The sequence below is a fragment of the Castanea sativa genome, chromosome 4 (genome assembly GCF_040712315.1).
Source record: "Castanea sativa cultivar Marrone di Chiusa Pesio chromosome 4, ASM4071231v1".
Classification (NCBI taxonomy): domain Eukaryota; kingdom Viridiplantae; phylum Streptophyta; class Magnoliopsida; order Fagales; family Fagaceae; genus Castanea; species Castanea sativa.
In genome coordinates, this window is record NC_134016.1 from 33,672,414 (window position 1) to 33,696,034 (window position 23,621).

Genomic DNA, 23,621 nt, shown 5'->3' on the forward strand with positions numbered 1-23,621 from the left:
TTCAAGCTAGTTTTGCTTTTTACATTACTTCTACCAATGGAATCCTGTCTTTCCAAAATAAACTTTTGTCCAAAAAGTAATCATAAAGAAGACTATAGGTTTGACATAAAAACCCACTTACTTGGTTTAAGGCCCTATGTTTTACTATTATGGCACTACGATCCCGTTTTGGTGTGTCTTCAAACTCCTTAACGACCTTGGAAAGCAGTAGAAAGATAATGGCTACTATATATATATATATATATATATATATATATCCCATGCATATCTATATGCTCCCTGCTTTTAAGTATTAATGCACGCTCCATCCATCGTCTTTGATCAATGGTAAATCAACGCTCTGTTTGTTACCAACATTTTAAGCCTAAACCCAACAACATCATTTTATCTTGTTTTTTACCATCGTAACATGATCAAGTTTTGATGATTCTACAAATTCTTTACGCACAACAATGCCACCTGATTGCGTACTCTCCTTGGAGAGTAATCTAGTCCGTAACTACTCATTACAACGGAAACTAGACACCGCACTTGTAGATGCATGTTCCCTCTATAATAGATTCTAGGTGTAAAATTATTTTTATATGTAGAGATCTTAAGGATGAATTTGTATATTTATGACACTTTCTTCACTAGGGAATTGTCTACAATAATCTGGCACAACATGGCTTAAGGCCCTAAGTTTTGCCATTATGACACGATCTTGAAAGTAGAAATTCTCTCACTCAGCCCTCCAAATTTTAATCTAGACAATCCACTTTGTGGCTACAAATATTCCCTCTTTACCAAAATCCATTATAAAGTATTTGTTTCTCTATAGCTTTATTCTCGTAGGGTCAGCCACAAATACGCAGAACCTTCAAGCATGGAAGATCTTGATTTGGAACAGGGGTTTGAGTTCTTTTGTGAAGGAGTATATCTATTAAAGCTAAAAACTCCACCACACGCAATGCAGAGACCAAAGATTCGCAAGTGAGAGAAAAGGCAATCTAAATGGCGAGAAGGGGTAAAAGAAAATGGCTGGGATTTGATCAGTTTGTAAGGAATCAGTCGCGGTTCTTAAAATTTTTTTAGGGTGGGTTAGTAAGAAATTTAAATTATACTAAATTTAACAAAGCAATAACTTGAATATTTGCTACAATTGTGAGTCAAGTCACTAAGGAGAGTAAAATTGTTGTGACTTCAAAGTAAAAAAGAATATAACTGTCATCACCATCAAGGAGGATTGATAACCACAATATTTTTCTTCGCACTATTTTTTTAAGGAAAAATGAAATTAGAGATTATTTTTATTGAATAGGATGACCAAACTACAAATTTGAATGTTTAACGATTTTTATCTTTTTGTTTTATAGTAGGCTTTTGGTTGAATAACTAGATCACTTGTTGTTGTTTAATCTTATCTTGTTTTTGTTTGATTTATGTTTGTTGTTATTTGGGCTAAATTTATTGTTATTATTTAAGTTTTTTTTTAAAAAAATTTAATAAAAGAGATTAAGGATATTATGTTTGGAGGACAGAATTAATTTTGGAGTAACGCTATACCCACAATATTTTTACAATAAGGGTTCGTTTGGGAACGACTTATTTAGTTAAAACTGAAAACTTTTTGCTGAAAGTATTGTAGATAAAAGTAAAAGGTAGTTGAAATATTATAGTGAGATCCATAAATAGTACCAAAAAGTGCAATAGGACCCATGAATAGTAACAAAAATAAGCTAAATAGTAAAATAAGCTGGCTTCATAATTTGTTCCCAAACACAACCTAAATCTTATGCAAAAAGCTGTTATTGGTGGGTAAAAAAATAATATCAGTATTGAGCCCAAATTAGAATCAGTAACAGCTTACCACATTGGATTTGTTGTAAAATTATTGTGAAAATATTGTGAATGTAGCATTATTCTTATTTTTGTTGAATTCAACTTTTTGTAATTTTCAAGTCAAGGTGTTCAACATTTTTATTAGGGTAGTCACAATAGATTAGTTTAACATATAATTTTTTTGGCAACTGTATATATGCCTTTTTTAGCATTATTCTCATGCAAAGCCGCTAGTGTAAGGAACCAGAGTCAGCAGACATGCCAAAGTAACTGAGTGATGAAATGAGATAGGGATTTGATTTTAATGGGGTAGTCTCTTTACTCTCGTAGGCCCTCCATTCCAAATTTAGTAATTTTTACATTGGGTTGCTTTCCAAATGGCTAAACCCACCATATTGAGAAATTATTAGGTTCACTAGGAGGATTGTTGAAATGGTCTTTCCTCTAACCAATAAAAGGTTGCCATTTATGCAAATGTGACATCATCTATAAGATATTTTAGTTGTAAAACTATTTATATATGTAGAGATCCTAAGGATGCATTTGTATCTTTGTGGCACTATTTGTAAGATGAGTCCTAAAGTTGTGGTTTCTTGTTGCAAGGAACAATGTTGCAAAGAACAATTTTGCTTTGAGGATGCATTTGAGTTGTTTTGTGAAGGAGTCTCTCCTTTTGGACCATATTGGGATCATTTATTAGGGTATTGGAAAGCAAGTCTAAATTCACTTGAAAAAGTACTCTTTTTGAAATAGGGGAAATTACAGTAAATCTACCTATGGTTTGGCCTGTTTTTACTTTGCCTACCTGTGGTTTAAAACTTAACACTTTGCCCAATTGAGCTTCAATTCGTTTGCTCTCTGTTACCTACCTCACCCTCAGATGTTAGAAAAACACATTTTTAATACAAATCACAACATAACACAGATCAAAACCATGAACCCTTTGAAATCTTTCCTCACGAGCCCTAGAATCACAAAAATTCTCATCTGCATCTGATATTGAAATCGTGTTGCAAGAATAAACTAAGATGAGCAACGGGTTGTTCGAGGGACTCAAATTCAAATAATAAATCAGTCATTTTTTGGGTTTTCGAACTATTTTTATTTGGGTTTGTTTGGATTTTATAATTTTTTTTGAGCAATTAGTCAATGTTACATGTAATTTATTGAGAATATTGGTTGTGTTTGTGAAAAATGTGACCACTTGTGGTTTGGATTTGTGTTTGTTTATGGGCATTTTGTTTGTCGTGGTCATTGTGTCTCACTGTGGACCCTACGAATCTATTGGGTTTTAATTTTAGTGTTTGCATGTGCTTATTAGTAAAACAGAAAAAAAAAAAAAAAAGCAAAGTAGAAAATAAGGTCCCTTTGATGTGTGTGTTGCCTTCTAAAAGCAAAACAGATACATACAAGTGTTTATTCTTTATGTCTGTTGTTTACAATTCTTTAATTGTTTACGTGCAAAATGGTGATTTGTTATTGTAGATGGATGATAAGGAAGTGAAATTCGAGGTTCATTATGGGGGTACTTTTCTGTGGAATCTAAGTTTAGAATACTTTGATGGGAAAGTTGAAATAGTGTATAACGATCCTGATAGGCTTAGTTATTTTGAGATAAAAGGTATATGTGAGGAATTGGGGATTGCTGAACTATCTAGGTTTCATTATTTAGCTGTTGGGGGCAACTTAGAGCAAGACTTGAGGCTTATACATGATAATACAAATGTGGTGCCTATGTGTAAGCTTCATGAAAGAGGGCTAAGAGACACCATCATACTGTATGTGGAAAACGGTCATACTCCACTTGCAGTTGAAGTTCCTGAAGGTTTTGGAGGAGGGATATATGGAGGGGTTGGTGAAAGGGTTGGTAGAGGGGTTGCTAAAGGGGCTAATGCTAGTGTGGGGGTAGAAGACTTGAGACTCATACATGATAATACAAATGTGGTGCCTATGTGTAAGCTTCATGAAGAAGGGCTAAGAGACACTATCATACTGTATGTGGAAAGTGGTTATACTCCACTTGCAGTTGAAGTTCTTGAAGGGTTTGGAGGAGGGATAGATGGAGGGGTTGGTTAAAGGGTTGGTGAAAAGGTTGCTAAAGGGGGGTGATGCTAGTGTGGGGCTAAAAGAGGAGTTTGATTGGTTGAATGAAGGTTTAGAAGGAGAAGACTTTGGTGATGATGTTTTTGGTGAGTCTTCTCCACCTCCCAGTGATCCATTTGAGCCTAACAATGATCCACCTCAATCAACCATTGATGCACCTCAGCCAAACACAGATACACCTCAACCAAGCACTGTTCCACCTCCAAACATAGATTTAGAGAGTGTGTTGAACCAGCACTAGAGGATAATATTGCAAGTATGGATGGTTCTGATGATGAGTAGAGGTTTGGCAACCTAGAATTCAATGAGAAGACTGATATGACAAATGTTCAGTTGGTAAAAGGATGAAATTTCCAAACTCCAAGGTTTTTAGGAAGGCTTTGAGGGAGTATGTGATTCAGCATCACATTGATATCAAGTGGAAGTTGAATGAGAAGAAGACGAATTCTATACATTGTAAGAATAATTGTGGATGGAGATGTTATGCCTCAATGGCGATTGGAGACTGCACATTTAAGATTAAGAAACTTAATCCTGAGTGTACTTGCCCTCTATCATTTCAATATGGGCAAGTTACATAAGCATATGTGGCAAATAGGCATTTGGAAGACTTTAGTAAAAACCCTAATTGGGAGGTCTCAGGTGTTAAGCACCATGTTATGCAGCATATTTTAGTTAAGTTTTAGTCAAGTGTATAGATCAAGAAAGGTAGCTAGGGTTTGATCACTGGGAATGAAGAGTCTTAATAGGCCTACTGAGAGATTATGCAGAAATGATAAGGAGGACAAATATTGAAAGCAAGGTGATACTGCTGTCGAGGGTTCTTTTTACGTTTCTTGTACCTTAGACACGCGTCTTGATGTTAGGACAATGCTTAGTCTAGTCTTTTTCTAAGAAGGAAGTTGGGCTTGGCGCTCCGCGGAATGGGCTCCAAAGTTCAAGGGAAGACGCTGCAAAGTGGGCATATTCTTTGTTTCATCCGCAGAAAGAAATTTTCTCCAGTTTTTGCCACAGGTCTAGCTTTTCTGCTATGCAGTAAAGTTTTCTGCCGCGTATTAAAGCTTTCTGCTGTACAGTAAAGCTTTCTGCCATGCATTAAAGCCTTCTGCCGTGCAGTAAAGTTGTTTGCCGTGCGTTAAAGCCTTCTACTGTGCAATTAAGCCTTCTGCAATGTGAGTGACTACTCTTCATTTTTTACTGCAGAAATACTTTTCTACTTCTTGCACATAAACAAATCTAAAACCTAAAGAAAATACCAATCAAGCAAGTTTTAGCTTACATGGGTTAGCATTTTCTAAAATATATACATATACACATTCGTAAATATACTTATACGTATTCACATATACATCTATAAAATACATTTTGTAGAACATGAGAAACAAGATATATGTATATATATATACTTATGGTAGGGTAATGATTAGTTTGTGTCAAAAGTAAAACAAGTAATAACAAATAAAGAAGAAAGCTTCGACAGGAAAGGTTTAGATAGTATAATAGCTAACACAGTAAATATAATAAAAATTTACTACAGCAGAATAACTAGTACAGCAAGTAAAGATACCATAGCAGGACAACTGATGCAGCAAACATGATAAAAACGTGCTACAGCAGAATGACTAAATACGGCAGATGTAAGTTATAATGAGAGAAATCAAATATATTTGTAATTGAAATCAAGTATTGAATCTTCCCATAGAATAAGAAACCAAGAAGGAATCCAAACCCCAACTTGAACAACCTTGTCATAGGCTTCTACCATCAAAGTTGTGCATTTTGGAGAATAGGCCTAAATGGCTGCTAGCTATTACTTTTGGAGACTTCAAAGAGTGGGTTTGCTAAAAGGGAGGGAAAAGATGGTCTATTGATGCATGCCCCTATTTCTGCCGTGTTTTCTCTCTTCTTTTTACCACTTTCTTTCTTTCTCTCAGTTCTTTTTACTCTTAGTTTCTTACTACTCTCTTGCAGTGGGTTGTTTTTCTCACTTGGGTTTTTTCCCTTAAGTGCTTCTTCTATTGGGTCCCTCCTCCCTTTAGGTGCTTCCCCATTCAGTCCCCCTTTTCATCCATGGCTACCTCCTCCTCCTTTTATAGTGAGCTAATTCAATGGGATTTCTCCTTTTTACCCCTAGGACTTCACCAACTATTTTTGATTTGTTATGGGCATCCTTTTAGGACTACCCACCAACCCATTGGTTGCCCTGACTACTGTCATTGCTTAGTACATGTTTGCTGCACTACTACTCATTTTACGACAAAATTTCATTTTGTTTGTTCTTGTTGTATAACTCTACCTCTTGGTTCAAATGGATAAGGATTGGGCTACCTCACTACCTAGCTCTATGGCATGCATCAGATGGTCCCAACCATCTATTACTTCTTTTGGGTAAGATACCATCCCAGTAAGGTATATTCCCAAAAGAAGTCATGGCAAGAAACCAAATATAGACCCCCTTTTCCCCTCCACCACCAAACCACACCATTTGAATCCCGTTGATTGTGGGCCCACCTCTCTTGTATTGGCTGGGTACCAGTTGGTGGTGCTCTAGCCCTTCTGTGCTTGCTCTATTGTCTTCTATTTTTGTCTCCTATTGTTCCCATGATGTTTCTGCCGTAACAGATTAGTTTTGTTTCGGTCTGCTACGTGTTTTTTGTCTTATTTCTTCATGCGTTTCCTGCTGCATTTGTCATTTTCTTTGGTTTGGCTTTTATTTCCTTCACGTGATTCCTGCTGCTGACACTTCCTGCTGTTCCTTATTTCTTTTCATTGTGCTTTTTCATATCAGTTTTCACGCCTATCTTTTTAATACAAAAGGATTTGGGCCTTTGTGGGTCAAATAATGTTGACTAGATCAAAAGAGTCTTGGGCCTAATTTGTCTTTATCTGCCGAAGCCAATCTGCTAGAGAATTGTATTCTATGGCAAAGCTGTATTTTGCGGTAGATTTGTATTCTGTTACAGATCGCTTTCCCTTGCATTTCTTTCTTTGGACCTCTCTTGCTCTTTGGTCTTCTTGGTGGGCTTTTGGGCCTTGCTTTTCATTGGTCCTTCCTTTGGGCTTTTGGTTACAGATCAAAAAATTGGGCATCAACATTCAGCCCCCTGATCATATGGATTGCTCTTGCAATTCATATGCGAAAACTTATGCAGTTTTCTTTCGTGGGTTGTTTCACAACTCATATGCGAATGCTTCTCTTTTTTTCTTCGCGTGCCTACTGTTTCAATCTCTACTCTCCTTAGGAGAGTCGTTCTCTTTCTTTCTACAAATTTATGACCCTTTCTTTAGCTCGATTGTTTCTGCTGATTGCCTGTATGTTATTATTTGACTCGTGCCTGCTGGGCCTCTTTTGGGCGTGCTGTATGCTTTCCTTCTGCTACATTCCAGTAGCCCAGTACTATCATTGGGCTTGTACTCATGCTTTCTTTCTGCTACATTCCATTTTGTCGCTCTCGGGCTTCTTTGTCCCATTTTATTCTTTTAGGCATCCTCGATCCGTTTCATTATTTTCGGGCTCCTTTGTCCCATTTTATTCTTTTGGGCATCCTTGGCCCATTTCATCGCTTTTGGGCTATTTTGTCCCATTCGGGCTCCTTTGTCCCATTCAGGCTCCTTCGTCCCATTCTATTCTTTTGGGCATCCTTGACCCATTCCAATTCTTTACTCCCACGAGCCTTTGCTAAGTCTTTTAGGCTTCCTTGGCCCAAATTACCACATCCTTTACTTTTGGGGTTCATGGGCTTTCCATCAACCCCTTAGTCACTTAATTCATTACTTTTTGCCTCTTTGGCCCATTCTTGCTTGCTTTTTATTTCTCATAATGCCCATGGGTTTACTACTTCTTTCTCTGAGCTCCTTTAGGCCCGCTTGCTTTCTTTGAGGCCCATTTGCTATTTTCTAGGCCTATGATTCATTATTCATACTATTCGAGCTTAATGGTTTTCTTCTCAATTTACTAACTTGTTTCTTCCCATATTGTTGGGCTTCTTCCTAATATTGGGTATCCTTGCCAAAGTAGGCATTAACACTACCCTCACTCAATGGGATTGTCGATAATGATGATGTGTGCATCCTTCTCTTCTTCATCATTCCTCTGCTTGTTTCTTGGTTTGCTTCTTGGAAATTCCTTGTGATCTTGGACTTATACAATGGTACTCATTTCTTTGCTTTTGTAGAGATAAACACTCATTTTTCTGCTTCTGCGGAATATGTAGACACTTTCTGCTGCAATACATGCACTTATTTCCCTACGTTAATGCACCTCTTACTTTGCTTCTGCTAGAGCAGCATCTATACTGTAGGAAGTGAAGGCTATAGCAGATTCTGTGGCAGAAGAATTAGGCTTGATTGCTTCAGCTAACTTACTTTCCCCACTTATTCCTTAGTATCATCTCTTCATTCTTCCATAAGCGTAGTTGCTCTCTAAGAATGGTCAGAAGACACAGATGTCGTGGATTCCTTCCTTGTTGGGTTGTTCTTCATTATGATGTTCTACATCTCTGTAGAATGTTCAAAATTGGCTCTTTGGATTCTTTGACTCTTCTTTCTCTTGCCAACTTTGCAAATAGCACTTTGTGGAGCGAGGATCCTTCTTATGGTCTTCATTTTTCTTTTCTTTTAGCCACCTAAGGTTGCTTCACTTCGGGCTTCATTCATTCTCCAAAAATAAAGAAAGTGTTGTCCTCTACTACCTTCACATCTAAGCCAACAACTGAAAAGAATTTCATCAAAATTGCTCTGCCACATCACTTTCTTCAAGTAGAGTTCTTTCACAAGAGAAAAGCTTCCTCTAAGTGTGTAGATCAAAGGGTGGCTTTGCTCCCTTTTCTTGTGCCTTCTTCTTCCCTTTGCATTCACGCATCTTCATTTCTTTTGCTTAAAATAAAGCGTAGAGCTAACATTGCAAGCCCTCATCATAGTAGAGTACTCTTTCATTTGTTGATAATATTTTTCTATTGTGTTGAAGAACACATATATTCTTCATCGAGGTGAATTTTTTTATGGAGAAGGATGCTGGGCCTTTGCTGTTTGTATTGCAGGCTGTTTCTGATTCTGCCATAAATTCTACTTTTGCTGCAAAATTGATCTTTCCATAGAAGTGACTGAGTTTGCCACTCATTTTAAGGCGCCTACAAGTGGTGCCACTACAGATATTTTTCGAAGGGAAATGAGGATGCTTTCATGAGAAATCTTCACCTTCTAAACATTTTCTTTGTCATTTTACCACAGCAACTATTAATTCCTCCGTGTTTGCTTTTGTTTTTCTTCTTTAACATATTCTTCTTGTCATTCTGCCACAGCCGCTGTTGGTGAGAATATCACTGCCTTTTTGATGAAAAGGCATAGATGTTGTTGTGAACTAAATCTCTTAACTTTGTTGTAGTCTTCCGCAGATCTTATTTCTCTTAATTCTTTTTTCTCATGTTGCTAAGCTTGGTAGTGTCTTTCCAATTCTTGTGGAAGGTGGTCTGCCATTGAATGCGTTACTAGAGAGATGCTTGGACTTCATCATTGATTTCCACCTTTTGTTCCTACTGTGAGTTCCTTTGTCATTCAGCTTTCTGCGGAGCACTCCTGAAGCCTTAAAGTCTCATGAAGAGCATTTATTTTCTACTATAGTGCTTGTTAGTTCACCTTTACATATGTTTCTGCCGTATCTTCTCCCTCTGTCAAAGCTTCCTTTATAGGAATCCTCCAATCTTCTTCACATTGTTCCTCTTGGAACCTTTCTTTAACATCTCCATAATAGACTCCCTCCTCTTGCTGACTTCTATCCTGGTGATATCTCCTTCAAAAATTATTTGTGAACCTAACGCAGCCAATGCATCCCCGTACTAGTTCTCGTTCCTTGGGGCATGCTATCTCAAAAGTTAAGAACTTTTCCTCCATCTTTTAGGCCATTGTTCTATACAGGGCTAAGCTGGGTTCCTTCAAGGAGAAGCTTTCCTTGGCCTGGCAGACCACTAGGTTCGAATCACCCATTACTTTCAAATGCTTGATCCCCATTTCTAGGGTCGTGGCTATCCAAGTTAGGTAGGCCTCATATTTTGCTATGTTGTTTAAACAAGGGAATTCTAATTTAAATGAAAGCACCATGGCCTTGTCTTCTTCATGATACAAAACCACTCTCACTCCTAATTGGGTGGTAGAAGACCCATTAAACTTCATCACCCATTACTCTTTGACTTCTTCTGCCATAGCTACTTATCCTGGGACCTCGTCATCTAGTAGGAATTCTTCTTCTCTCAGGAATTGTGCTAGCAAGTCTGCTATAGCTTGGCTCTTTACTGCCTTGGGCGTTCCTGCTTTTAAGTCGTATTGTGACAATTGTAACAACCACTAGGATATTCTGCTAGAAAGAATTGGCTGCCGCAACAAAGCTTTGATTGCATGAGACCTAGTCATCAGCCATACTTCGTAGGCCTGGAAATAATGGCGTAGTCTTTGCGAGGCATATACTATGGCCAAACATGCCCTTTCTGTCCTTGGGTAATGAGTTTCTATATCCTTTAAGGCACGATTGATGTAGTAAACCGGTTGCTCTATGCCACCTCCATCTTCTTGGGCAATCAATGCACCTATGGCATACGAGTTGGTGGCTAGGTAGAGTAACAATGGTTTTTTTGCAGACTGGGGCTTGCATAGTAGGAAGGTTCATCATGATCTGCTGCAATCTTTTGAAGGCTATCTGCTGTGCTTCTTTCCACTAAAAGCTTTGCCCCTTCTTGAGTAATCTGGCAAAAGCGGCAATAATTAATGCCAATCTGGGGATAAGTCTCTGGATGTATGAGACTTTTCCCAAGAAACTTTTTAACTCCTTCATTGTGGCTGGTGGTTTCATGGTTGCTATGGCTGTAGCTTTGGCTGGGCTACGTCTATTCCTCTGCTGTGAACCAGGAAAGCCACGAATTTCCCAGAAAAGCACTCCAAATGCACACTTTGGGGGTTCATCCTTAGTTTGAAAGCCCTACATCTCTCAAATACCCTTCTCAAAACTTGGGCGTGCTCTTCTCGCTTCTTTGATTTCACCACTATGTCATCCACATAATCCTCCTGAACCTGATGCATCATGTCATGGAATATAGCCGTCATTGTCCGTTGATAAGTTGCACCTGCATTTTTCAACCCAAAATGCATCACAATATAGTAGAAGTTGCCTATGGGTGTTCTGAAAGCAGTTTTTTTTTTTTGCATCCTTTTGTGCCATTTTGATCTGATTGTACCCACTGAATTTGTCCATGAATGAAAACATAGTGCTCCCTACCCCAGAATCTATCAGTAGATCCATGTTCAGTAGTGGGAATTCGTCCTTTAGGCAAACTCTATTGAGAATTCTAAAATCCACGTAACACCTTATTTTCCCATTCTTCTTCTTCATTGGCACTATCTTGGATAGCCAGCGCGGGTGTTGAATGGGCTTAATGAATCCTACGGCCAACAATTTTTGTACCTCCTTGACTATTTGCCCTTCTATCTTAGTGGGGAATACCCTGGCAGGTTGGGCCACTGGCTTGGCCTCGGGGTCCACATTCAATGTATGCACTACTAGCCCACATTCATTGTAATCCCATGCGAAGACATATTGAATTCTTTCAGCAACAGTATTAATTCTGATTTCTCCTTTTCTCACAGTCTTGAGCTAATTGAGATGGGTCTTGGTTCTTATGGGTCCGACCCCAGGTTAATTTCCTTAAATTTATTTTCTGCCACAACCTGTACATCATTTTCTGCCACAACTTCTTTGTTTTTCACTTCATTACTCTCCTCCTCTGAGCTTTCTTGAACCACGCAACACACTAAGCTTTTGTAGAAGATAGATGTTGTTGCTACGTCATCACAGATTGGAATGTTACTTGACCATGGTAGGTTGCAACAAATTGAATGGGTGTTGCACTATGTCATATCATGAAGTTTGAAGTTGCTGCAGATCAAGTGGCGGATGAATGTATACTTGTTGAAAGGCCACAATCAATGCTTATAACATAGTAGGTAATGTTGCTGGTACATATTGATGCTCTAAGCGCTTTGCAGAAGCCTTTCCAAATTTGCTGCAGAATGGGCCTTAGCCCCCAACATGTGAGACAACTGGATGAGTCCTTACCTTTCTGTAGAAGGCTTCCCAAATTTTTTTGCAGAACGAGACAGCCCCCAGCATACGAGAATAATCCCTTAGCTTTCAGCAGAAGGCTTCCCATATTTGCTGCAGAATGAGCTTTAGCCCCCAGCATGTGAGACAACTAGATGAGCTTGATATCACTTTCTCTTGGTGTTGATGCTCCATCATGTGGTTCATGCATTTTCCCAAGCTGCTTTGGCTTCGTTCCTCTGCAAGCACAATTGCTTCCAATGTATTTTATGCTACATATGATTGTGGCTATAGCTTTTCTGCAGATTCTTTCCAAAAACTTGCGATCATGACTCATTTGCGGGTTTAATTGAGTGTAGCCCCCATTACGGGCTTCTGCCAAGAACGCACAACCATGGTTCCTTTGCTAGCTTCTAGCCAAGAATTCACGTCCACGACCTTTTTGCTGGCATTTTCTACTAAGACCCATATTTCTTGGGTTTCCTCTTCATTTACTTTGAGTATAGGCATATTTAGATAGAGCTTGCTACGTCTCTTGCTTCATGGTTGGCTAGTAATAGCCAAGAGTAGAGGCTTCTAATGTAGAATTTTCCCATAACGTGCCAACATCTTCCTGGGACAGCATGCTTCTTTATTCCTGTGGCAAAATGCCCTTGTAGCAGAATGCCTTCAATAAAAACCACGTAATAATTTTCTGTAGCAATAAGATAAGCAACTCTATTCACGGTAGAATGTCTATGAGCAATTGTTTCTGCTATTTCCCTCTTGTACACAAGCTAAAAGAAGGATCTTTGAGTTTATCACTGTTGCAAAGTTCTTCTAGGATGAGACGTGGGCATCAATGAGCTCCATGACTTGAAGAGTGCTGGTGGACTTGCATAGTTTGTAGTACAAGTGATTTGATAAATTCTTTCTTAGAAATATCATAAAGATCATGATCATTAATGCCACTCTAGGTATAAATCCTTTGAGGTGCTTCAAAGAAAACTTCTCAACTCTTCAAGGTCGTTGAATCGGTTTGCTAGACCCGATAATGGACAAAGAGCAGTTTCCAAGCAGCTTGTAGATTTGGGCTTCTTTATGGAGAGTACGCAATAATTGAGTGGTTGGCTTCATTCCAAGGTCTGGATTTAATTTGGACACTTCACCACCCTGTCACATGCCTTCAATGTATTCTTTGGTTGAAAGCGAATGTTTCGATATCGCCAAATCGATTACTTCTCCTTCCTCCCTTCATTGATACTGATATATTTTTTGATGTAGTAGCAAAAGATTGATTTAGCAAAAGTGAATATGAAAGGCTTTGTATGCACCTCTCTTACTTTGAGAACACGTCTCAAATTTGTTGAATAAAATCTAGACTTGAATTTCTTGCTGTAGCAGAATCGTCCATTACCCTTTTACACATCTTCACACTGTCGGTGTTCCCATGAATTCTTTATGGGGCAATGGTTACTCTTGTTGTAGAAGAAAAATCACATTGGATTTGTGGTTGCACTTAGAAAGTTTAAGAATTTGATGCTGAATTTTGTGGTAGGATATTCAGCGAAAAGACCTACTGGACTTTAATAAAAAAATTTGCTACAAAACATTCTGCTGTGAATATTCTACTGAGATATCTGCACTTTGGCTTCTGAAACTTTCTGCCACAATATTCTGTAGATGAGCATTCTGCATTTTTGAAATTCAGCAGATGCTGCTGTGAACAGTCTGCTGAAGGATCTGCACTTTGTCTTCTGAAACTTTCTGCTATGAAATATTTTGCCAATGAACATTTTGCATTTTTGGGATTTTGCTACAAAATATTCTGCCAATGAATATTTTCCATTTCTGAGATTCTGCTGCGAGATATTCTACCGATGAACATTCTGGAATTCAACAAATTTTGCTATAAATAATTTGCAAAGACATCTACATTCTGGCTTCTGAAATTTTCTGCTATAAAATATTCTGTGGACGAACATTCTGCACTTTCAGCAGATTCTACTGTGAACAATCTGCCGAAGGATCTATACTTTCTGCTACGAAATTTCTGCAGAAGGACATTTTGCACTTATGGAAAAGTTTGCTGAAGGATACTTCATAGAGGAAAAATTTATTCGCCACAGTGTAGTAATGATGGGAAGTAGAGCTAGAATCACTAGCATGAAAAAAATGATTGAAACCTTGTGAGGGAATGAAGAGATTTTTCTCTTCTAAATGCTGGAGTTAAAGGTGGAGATGGAGAGAGTTTAGAAAGCTTCTAGTATTTCCTCAAAAGAAATAAGAGCAAAAACTGGTGGAAGTTTTGGTTTTACATGTTTGAATAAGTGGCTTGCCACATGTCTCACATGCATGACAAGGAGAACAATTAGCATTTAAAGGATAGGACCAAATATTGTGAAGGCCTTCTATTGTAGAGTTCTTAGGATATTTCTGCTGTAGAACTCTATGGTGTTGTAGTGATATTTTGCCACTATGTTTAGATGCAATGCCATTGAACTCTTACTATAGCATTGTGATATTCTACCACAACATTCTGCTGCAATATTCTACCATAGCATTTTGTTCATGATACTACTCTGTTTTAATTTTGTTGTGTTCTGCTACAAATTTCTGCTATGGTACTGTCCTGCTGTAACGTTGCTGCAATATTCTGCCATAGAATTCTGTTACAGTACTATCCTGCTGTAACGTTGCTGCAATATTCTGCAATAAAATTCCACAACACCATTTTGCTGTAATGTTGTCGTGATACTCCACCATAGAATTCCACTATGGTACCGTTGTGATGTTTTGGAAACTTTCATGAGAGTATAACTTGGACGGTTTAAGAACATCCGCGTCTTGCTTTGGTATGGACTTGGAAACATGTTCGCGGAGAAGAAATATCTCATTCTCCCCATCTTGATCCCGACTCCCCAATGGAGTCACCAAAAATGTCGATGGTTCTTTTTACGTTTCTTATACCTTAGACACGCGTCTTGATGTTATTTGAAAACGCTTAGTCTAGGCTTTTTCTAAGAAGGAAGTCGGGCCTGGCGCTTTGCGGAATGGGCTCCAAAGTACCATTCTGCCGCTGCAAGTTTATGCACAAACATTGAATCCAAGTCCAAGGGAAGACGCTGCAAAGTGGGCATATCCTATGTTTCATCTACAGAAAGAACTTTTCTCCAGATTCTACCACAGGTCTGTCTTTTTTGCTATGCAGTAAAACTATTTGCTGTGCAGTAAAACTTTCTGCTATGCATTAAAGCTTTTTGTGATGCAGTAAAGCCTTCTGTCGTGCAGTAAAGCTGTCTGTCGTACGTTAAAGCCTTCTGCCGTGTATTAAAGCCTTCTGCCGTGCATTAAAGTCTTCTATAATGTGAATGACTACTCTTCATTTTTTACTGCAGAAATACTTTTCTACTTCAGAAATACTTTTCTACTTCTTGCACATAAACAAATCTAAAACCCAAAGAAAATACCAATCAAGCAAATGTTAGCTTACATGGGTTAGCATATTCTTAAATATATACATACACATATTCGTAAATATACTTATACGTATTCACATATACATCTATAAAATACATTTTGCAGAACATGAGAAACAAGATATATGTATATATATACTTATGGCAGGATAATGATTAGTTTGTGTTGAAAGTAAAATAAGTAATAATAAATAAAGAAGAAAGCTTTAGCAGGAAAGCTTTAGATAGTATAATAGCTAACATGGTAAATATAATAAAAAGTTACTATAGCAGAATAACTAGTACAGCAAGTAAAGATACCACAGCAGGACAACTGATGCAGCAAACGTGATAAAAACGTGCTACAACAGAATGACTAAATATGGCAGATATAAGTTATAATGAGAGAAATCAAATATATTTGTAATCGAAATCAAGTATTGAATCTTCCCATGGAATAAGAAACCAAGAAGGAACCCAAACCCCAACTTGAACAACCTTGTCATAAGCTTTTGCCATCAAAGTTGTGCATTTTGGAGAATATGCCTAAATGACCACTAGCTATTACTTTTGGAGACTTCAAAGAGTGGGTTTGCTAAAAGGGAGGGAAAAGATGGTCTATTGATGCATGACCCTATTCTTGTCGTGTTTTCTCTCTTCTTTTTACCACTTTCTTTCTTTCACTCCGTTCTTTTTACTCTTAGTTTCTTATTGCTCTCTTGTCGTGGGTTGTTTTTCTCACTTGGGTTTTTTCCCTTAGGTGCTTCCTTTATTGGATCCCTCCTCCCTTTAGGTGCTTCCCCATTCGGTCCCATTTTTCATCCATGACTACCTCCTTCTTTTATAGTGAGCTAATTCAATGGGATTTCTCCCTTTTACCCCTAGGGCTTCACCAATTGTTTTTGGTTTCTTATAAGCATCCCTTTAGGACTACCCACCAACCCATTGGTTGCCCTGACTACTGTCATTTCTCAGTACATGTTTGCTGCACCATTACTCATTTCATGACTAAATTCCATTTTGTTTGTTCTTGTTGTATACCTCTATCTCTAGTTTCAAATGGATAAGGATTGTGCTACCTCACTACCTAGCTCTATGGCATGCATCAGATGGTCCCAACCATCTATTACTTATTTTGGGTAAGATACCATTCCAACAAGGTATATTCCCAAAAGAAGTCATGGCAGGAAACCAAATATAGAACCCCTTTTCTCCCCACCACCAAACCACACCCTCTAAATCCCGTTGACTGTGGGCCCGTCTCTCTTGTATTGGCTGGGTACAGGTTGGTGGTGCTCCGGCCCTTCTGTGCTTGCTCCATTGTCTTTTATTTTTGTCTCCTTTCGTTCTCACGCCGTTTCTGTCGTAGCAAATTAGTTTTGTTTCGTTCTGCTGCATGTTTTTTTGTCTTATTTCTTCATGGGTTTCTTGCTACGTTTGTCATTTTCTTTGGTTTGGCTTTTCTTTCTTTCACATGATTTCTACTGCTGACACTTCCTGGTGTTCCTTGTTTCTTTTTTTTGTGCTTCTTCATATCAGTTTTCACGCCTATATTTTTTATACAAAAGGATTTGGGCCTTTGTGGGTCAAATAATGTTGACTGGATCAAAAGGGTCTTGGGATCAATTTGTCTTTATCTGCCGAAGCCATTCTGCTAGAGAACTGTATTCTGCAGTAAAGATGTATTCTGCGGCAGATTTGTATTCTACTGTAGATCACTTTCCCTTGTATTTCTTTCTTTGGACCTCTCTTGCTCTTTGGTCTTCTTGGTGGGCCTTGCTTTTCATTGGGCCTTCCTCCATTTGGGCTTTTGGGTACAGATCAAAAAATTGGGCATCAACAACTGCAAACAGAGATGGAAGATGAGAATGCACAACCCAAGTTTAAAAGGAAGCGCATTAGGTACAATGCTCAGAAGCTAGGGTTTCTAGGTGGTTGTAGACCATTTGTTAGGCTGGATGGATGCCACTTGAAGGGTAGTTTTGGTGAGCAATTACTATTTGCCATTGCCAAGGATGGAAATGACAATATATTTCTAGTGGCAATGGTTGTGGTTGAGCATGGGATCTGGTTCTTGGAGCAATTTGCAGATGACATTGGTAGGCTAGATGATCTTAATTTGTTATTCATCAGTGACAGGATAAACATATTATCATATTGCTCATGTTTATTACTTGCTTGTGATTTCATATTGAATGCTTACTTGGTTACTCGCTAACTTGCTTCCTTTCTTGCAATACTCAAGGCCTTATCCCTGCAATGGAGACTCTATTCCCAATTGTAGAGCACGAGTATTGGGTGAAGCACATATACAAAAACTTCAAGGTTAATCACAAGTGCATGGAGTTGAAGAGTATACTGTAGAGGTGTGCTGGCATACCATCAGTTAGAGAATTTGAGAAGGGGATGCAGTATTTTAAGAGTTGGGATGAAGAAGCTTGGAAGTATTTTGCATTTATAGATCCTGCACAGTGGACCAAATCCCACTTTTCTCCTGGGGCTTTAATAGATTTTCTAGTAAACAATTTGAATGAGAGTTTTAACTCTATGATTGTGAAGCCTAGAGACAAGCTAATATTATCAATGCTGGAATGGATTAGGGTTAGGCTTATGAGCATACTGTACATAAAGAGGACTAGCATAGAAAGGTATGGTGGCAAGTTGTGTCCAAGCATACATGACAAGTTGGAGAAGATGAAAGTAGAGTCTAAGGGCTTCTGTGCAATGCCATTTGGGAGGCTTGTGTATGAAGTTGACAATGAGAGGGAGAGGCATGTGGTGGACTTGGTAAGGAAGACATACAGTTGTAGAGTATGAGACTTGACAGGCATCCCTTGCAAGCATGGAGTTGCAACCATTTATGTGAATCGTGAGAAACCAGAGGATTACACCCATTCATGCTACTACAAAGATACTTATGTGGAGACATACAGAACACCCATACCTCTTATGCTTGGCTAGTTTGAGTGGATCTCAAGTGGCCAACCTGCTCCTGTTGCACTTACTATCTATAAGCCACCTGGCAGGCCACTCATAAAAAGAAATAGGGATGCTGATGAGCGAAGGAACCCTTACAAGGTGTCTAGAGCAAACAAGCCAGTTAAGTGTGGGAGGTGTCAAAAGGAAGGGCACAATGCAAGGGGATGCAAGACCAATGTCACTAGTGAAACACCATGGGAGAGGAGAAAGAGAGTGCAGAAAGGTAAATTTTCATCCCAAGCCCCATGCAGACAATGATTCCAAACCCAATCTTCATCCCAAGCCCCATCCTAATCTCAGGCCTTAGCATCATCTCAGCTCCCACCAACTCATTAGCCTTATACTATGGCCTCATCCAACCAGACAGCAGGGTCACAGCCACTTGGTTAGACTCCTTGGTCACAACAACCAACTCAGTGGTATTCTGCAGACTTCAGGTACACAATTAGAGGAGCTCCTTGGTTCTCTTCAAGCCAGCTAGCACCACACACCCCTACAGAAACATGGGACACTAGAGCACCATCATCAGGTACTGTAGTTTTATGTTTGATGTTTTATTCATAAATCTATGATACTGGTAGCTAACATCTAAATTCTTGTACTTTGTAACCTACAAAACTACTTACTACCAGATGAGCTACTTTCAGAGGAAAGAGTGATGCAGCAAAGACACAAAAATGTAACACAAGAGGTCGAAAGGACAGCTATGGGAGGAGAGGCAAGAGCAGTAAATAAAGCTTATGTGAAGAAGATTGTTGCTATATATATATTTAGTGTTAGGGTAATATGATAGGTGTTAGGGTTAAATATATTTTGTAAACAATGGTAGGGTAGACAATTGTTGGTTATATATGTTGTTAAAACATCTGTTGGGGTTTGTGTTATTTTTGTAAGTTTTGTAAACAAGGGCAGGTGCAACTTTTTTGTAGTTGTTGTACCAAATGTCTTATATTGACTGTGGGTTGATGAAAGACAATATTTAATGCCATTGTAAATGTGTATACAATTTCCCAACTTAATGGCAGGTGTTCAAAATTATTATTTTGACTAGTTGTTGTCATGTGATTGATTATTACAGTTAAACATAGCAAGTTTATGTGTGTATATATTGAATACAATAGGTTTATTGAATACAGCAGGCAGGGACTGAACTAGGACTTGAACTTAGGGGGGTCAGGGTCGGCCAAAGTCTTTTGTTTGAGGATTATAGAAATTGGGATATCAATGCTAGAGAAGGCAAGGTGACAGTATCATTATTGGTTTTTCAATTGCTTTTTGAAAAAAACTATACTTTCCCATAATCTACAAATCAAATTAAAGTCATAGTAACTATAGGAATTTATTATAGTTTTAAAAATTGGATTGGACAAAGAATAAAAAATGAGTAGTTCTTGGTTTTTTAGTCAAAATGGTGACATCATAACTATTATAATTATGTATTTAACATTTTAAATACTTAAAAATTTGGTTTTATTCTTTTCATATTATTCTATACCCAACCTTTTATAATGCTATATATTAATAAATACAATTTAAAGTTTAAACCCATATCAACTACTAAATCAATATATCTGCTAAAATATTGGCTAATTAATAGCATAAGAGGAGAGATATTTCAAAAGTTGCATATCCAAAAATCTAATGATAATAACGACAGCTCTCAAGCAATCAAATGATAAGGAGTAAGTCTATCTTTTCTTTCCAAAAAAAAAATAAAAAATGATAAGGGGCAAGTTATACACATACTAAATAAATACATAATAAATGTTTTTCATCAAATTTTTTTTTTTTTTTTGGAGAATTGTTTTCCATCAATTTGTAACAGCCAGAAATAAACTTTCATTTTATTTTCCTTTTTAAGTTCTTTTCACATATACAGATAAGAACAAGTCTAAATGTCATAAAGCCCACAACAATGTAAAAAAAAAAAAAATACTACTATAGTAATAAAATAGAGAGAAGTTTAGAAAACTCATCAAAGCAGACACAATAATCACACAAAGAGAGAGAGAGAGAGAGAGAGAGAGAGAGAGAGAGAGAGAGAGAGAGAGAGAGAGAGAGAGAGAGAGAGAGAGAGCAAAAAGGGGGAAGATCAGATTAGAGAAGACAGTGATCAAAAAACGATACCTCAGCCAATTGTCGAGTCACCAATGGACCCAAGGAAGAAGGCTGGAGCGTTTGTAATTTATTTGGTAAGGGATTTGTGATTTGTAATTGTTTATTATTATTTTGTTGTTGTTATAGACCAGATATGTTATTTGTTTGTTGGTAATTTGGATTTTTCTAAAGGTTTTCATTATTATCTAGATTTGTGAATTGTTTGTTGGTGTTTTGGTTTACCTAAAGGTTTATCTTGGTGTTCTTGGAACAACTGGGCTAAAGAAATGGTCAAATAAATTTTTTTTTTTTTGGTTTTCATTTGTCAATTTGTAAAACTTTTGTGGGAGGGGGGCCAAGAATAAATATTAAGGGTCAAGATCTAAAATTTTGTGTAAATTTATATACTCATATATATTTTTTCAAAAATTGAGGGGGGCCATAGCCCCCTCCCCTCCACCCAAGCCCCATGATAGGTCCGTCATTGATAGCAGGTGTATGTGTTGAATATAGAAGGCTTATGTGTGCATTTGTTGTCTTTTCTTGCAAGTTGACAGATGGTTGTCATGCACTTTCAACACAACCACTTTAAGCAACACAGTTTCAATACAATTATCTTCACACAATGCACTTTCTACACAAATACTTGACACAATTCTGCACTTTAAACAAGTTACAGCATCCAACACAGTTCACAACATCCAAAAAAACCTCAAGACACAAGTTGCCAATTCACTTTAAACAAAAACACCAACAACATCTAACATAAATAACACTTTATCTTACAAAAACTTATATTATAAAGTGGCTTCAAGCCAACAGCATCTAACATAGTTCTATTACAATACAAAGTGGCTTTAAGCCAACATTGGCCAATTAAGGACCTACTTTTACATTGCAACCCACCAGGCAGACTCAATCTCATCATTCCAACATTCTCACTTGAGCCAAAACAAGAAAAAAACATAACCAAAACAAAAAAAGACCATGATAGAATTAGTGCAATTCTACACTTTCTCTCTTGCTCTAAAGCTCTCACTACTATCTCCTTGGCTTTAATAGAGGAAGCTCGAAACTTTCTCTCACTCTTAGTAGGTTTTGCTACCTTTTTTTTGAGCAATTTCTGCCATTTGGGTGCCTTCTGCTGCTGTCTGGGTAGCCGTTCTTTCCGTTTCATTTGCAAGTTGCAGCTCACTCCACAGTAAATCCAGCTTTTGTTGCACCAAATAGGTAGCTTCATTCCCATGCATACAAGTGGGATTATCAATCCAATGAAAGAATGGGCACTTGGGACCAACCTGTTCATAAATTGAATTGAACATATCACGCTCCAAACTCACTTGAGTCATCTAGATTAACTAAAAAAATATACTTACCTTATATCGGCTACAACTCAGAAACCTTCTCCTAAAATTATCCGCTGTCAGACTTGTTCTCAGCACACAAGTCTCATATGTACACATATTCCCACTTGAATCTGAGTAATTTCTACTCTAAGAAGACATCTCTTATCAACTTCTGACCAAATTTCTTGTGAATCAAAGCTAGCATCTAAAGGTGAAAGCCTAAAACACATAAAGCACAAATTTGTACTTGGCTTGCTGTATCTTTGAATATTCAATGCCTCAAGACAACCCAAAGTCAGAATGTCTAGGAATATGAAAGTTTTATGCAACACGGTCAGAAAAAACAAAACCCCGGCTCAATACAAGGATTTTTCATGATTCTAGGGCTCGTGAGGAAAGATTTCAAAGGTTCGTGATTTGATTTGTGTTATGTTGTGATTTGTATTAAAAATGTGTTTTTTTAACGTCTGAGGGTGAGGTGGGTAACAAAGAGCAAATGGATTGAAGCTCAGGTGGGCAAAGTGTTAAGTTTTAAACCATAGGTGAGCAAAGTGAAAACACGTCAAACCACATGTGAGTTTACTGTAATTTCCCCTTTGAAATATGAAGAATTGAAGATTGACACCCTATTTTACGTAAAGCAAATGACTGAATTTATGGGTTAGTTTTTCTCCTTAGATGAAGAAGTTAAGAGCATGGTCCAAAAGATTGTAAACCTAGCTAGTTTGAGAGTTTGAGCAATTTGGAGGTGAATAAAAATGGAAGACTTTGTCTTCCTCTTGTCGTAATTCAAAATAATCCTATTTTCTAAGAAAGGTGAAGTCAGAGATTGGAATAATTATCTTACACCTATAATGGCATCATGTCTTGACCAAATAACGAAGCAAAAATTAAGAGGTTCTAGTTTGAATGAGTGTATATGAGTTTGCACTCGTTTTATGGCCTATGTGCACCATGCGTTTTACCATCCATATTGTAAATCTAGACAAGAAAACAAATATTAGGTATCTTTTTTCCTCATAAGAACATTATATTTTCTTGTAAATAAGGTGTGGCTGCTACACACCACATGTGTGCTCCCTCTTCATGTGTTTTTTTGAGTTCCCCCTCACCCATAATGTCCAATAATTATAGTATGATAAAGCACTATGTACCTTCAATTATCATTAGCTAATGTCAATGTTGTTTTTTCCCTTTTTTGTTTTGTGAAAATATGAATGATAATGCACCTAATAACTTTAAAAAAAAAAAAATTAATCTGATAAAAATTTATTGGGTGGTGTAATGTTACCTATATGTGTGTGTGTGTGTGTGTATATATGTGTGTGTAGGATTGGGTTCAAGTTACACCTAGTGTAACTCTAGGCAAAATTACACTACCTAATAACTTTTTTATCAGATTAATTTTTTTAAAATTTCACTTTTGGATTACACATTCTCTATGTTCTTAACATGCGTTCCAATTTACATGCCAATCGGATGTTATTTATGATTCAAACCTTAAACTTATCTTTTATACATTATTTTGAACTACAAAAACTTAAATTTAAACAATTGATTGATAACATGTTTATTAATTTTTGACAACCTTAAATTTTTTCAAGCACAGATAATATAAGAAGAAATAATATAATATAATGGTGAATTTGTTAAAATTCGCATTCAATTAAAAAATATTGAACTGGTATAACATTGCTTTATAGGTATACAGAACCAGTCTAGCTCACAATTCATTTCACTGGAATCAAAACA

General features: G+C 37.4%; 1 pseudogene; it reads left to right on the forward strand.

Moving 5' to 3' along the window:
- The first annotated feature begins 324 nt into the window (after positions 1-324).
- LOC142632752 (cytosolic sulfotransferase 18-like) lies at positions 325-22,792 on the forward strand (annotated as a pseudogene).
- The last annotated feature ends 829 nt before the right edge of the window (positions 22,793-23,621 follow it).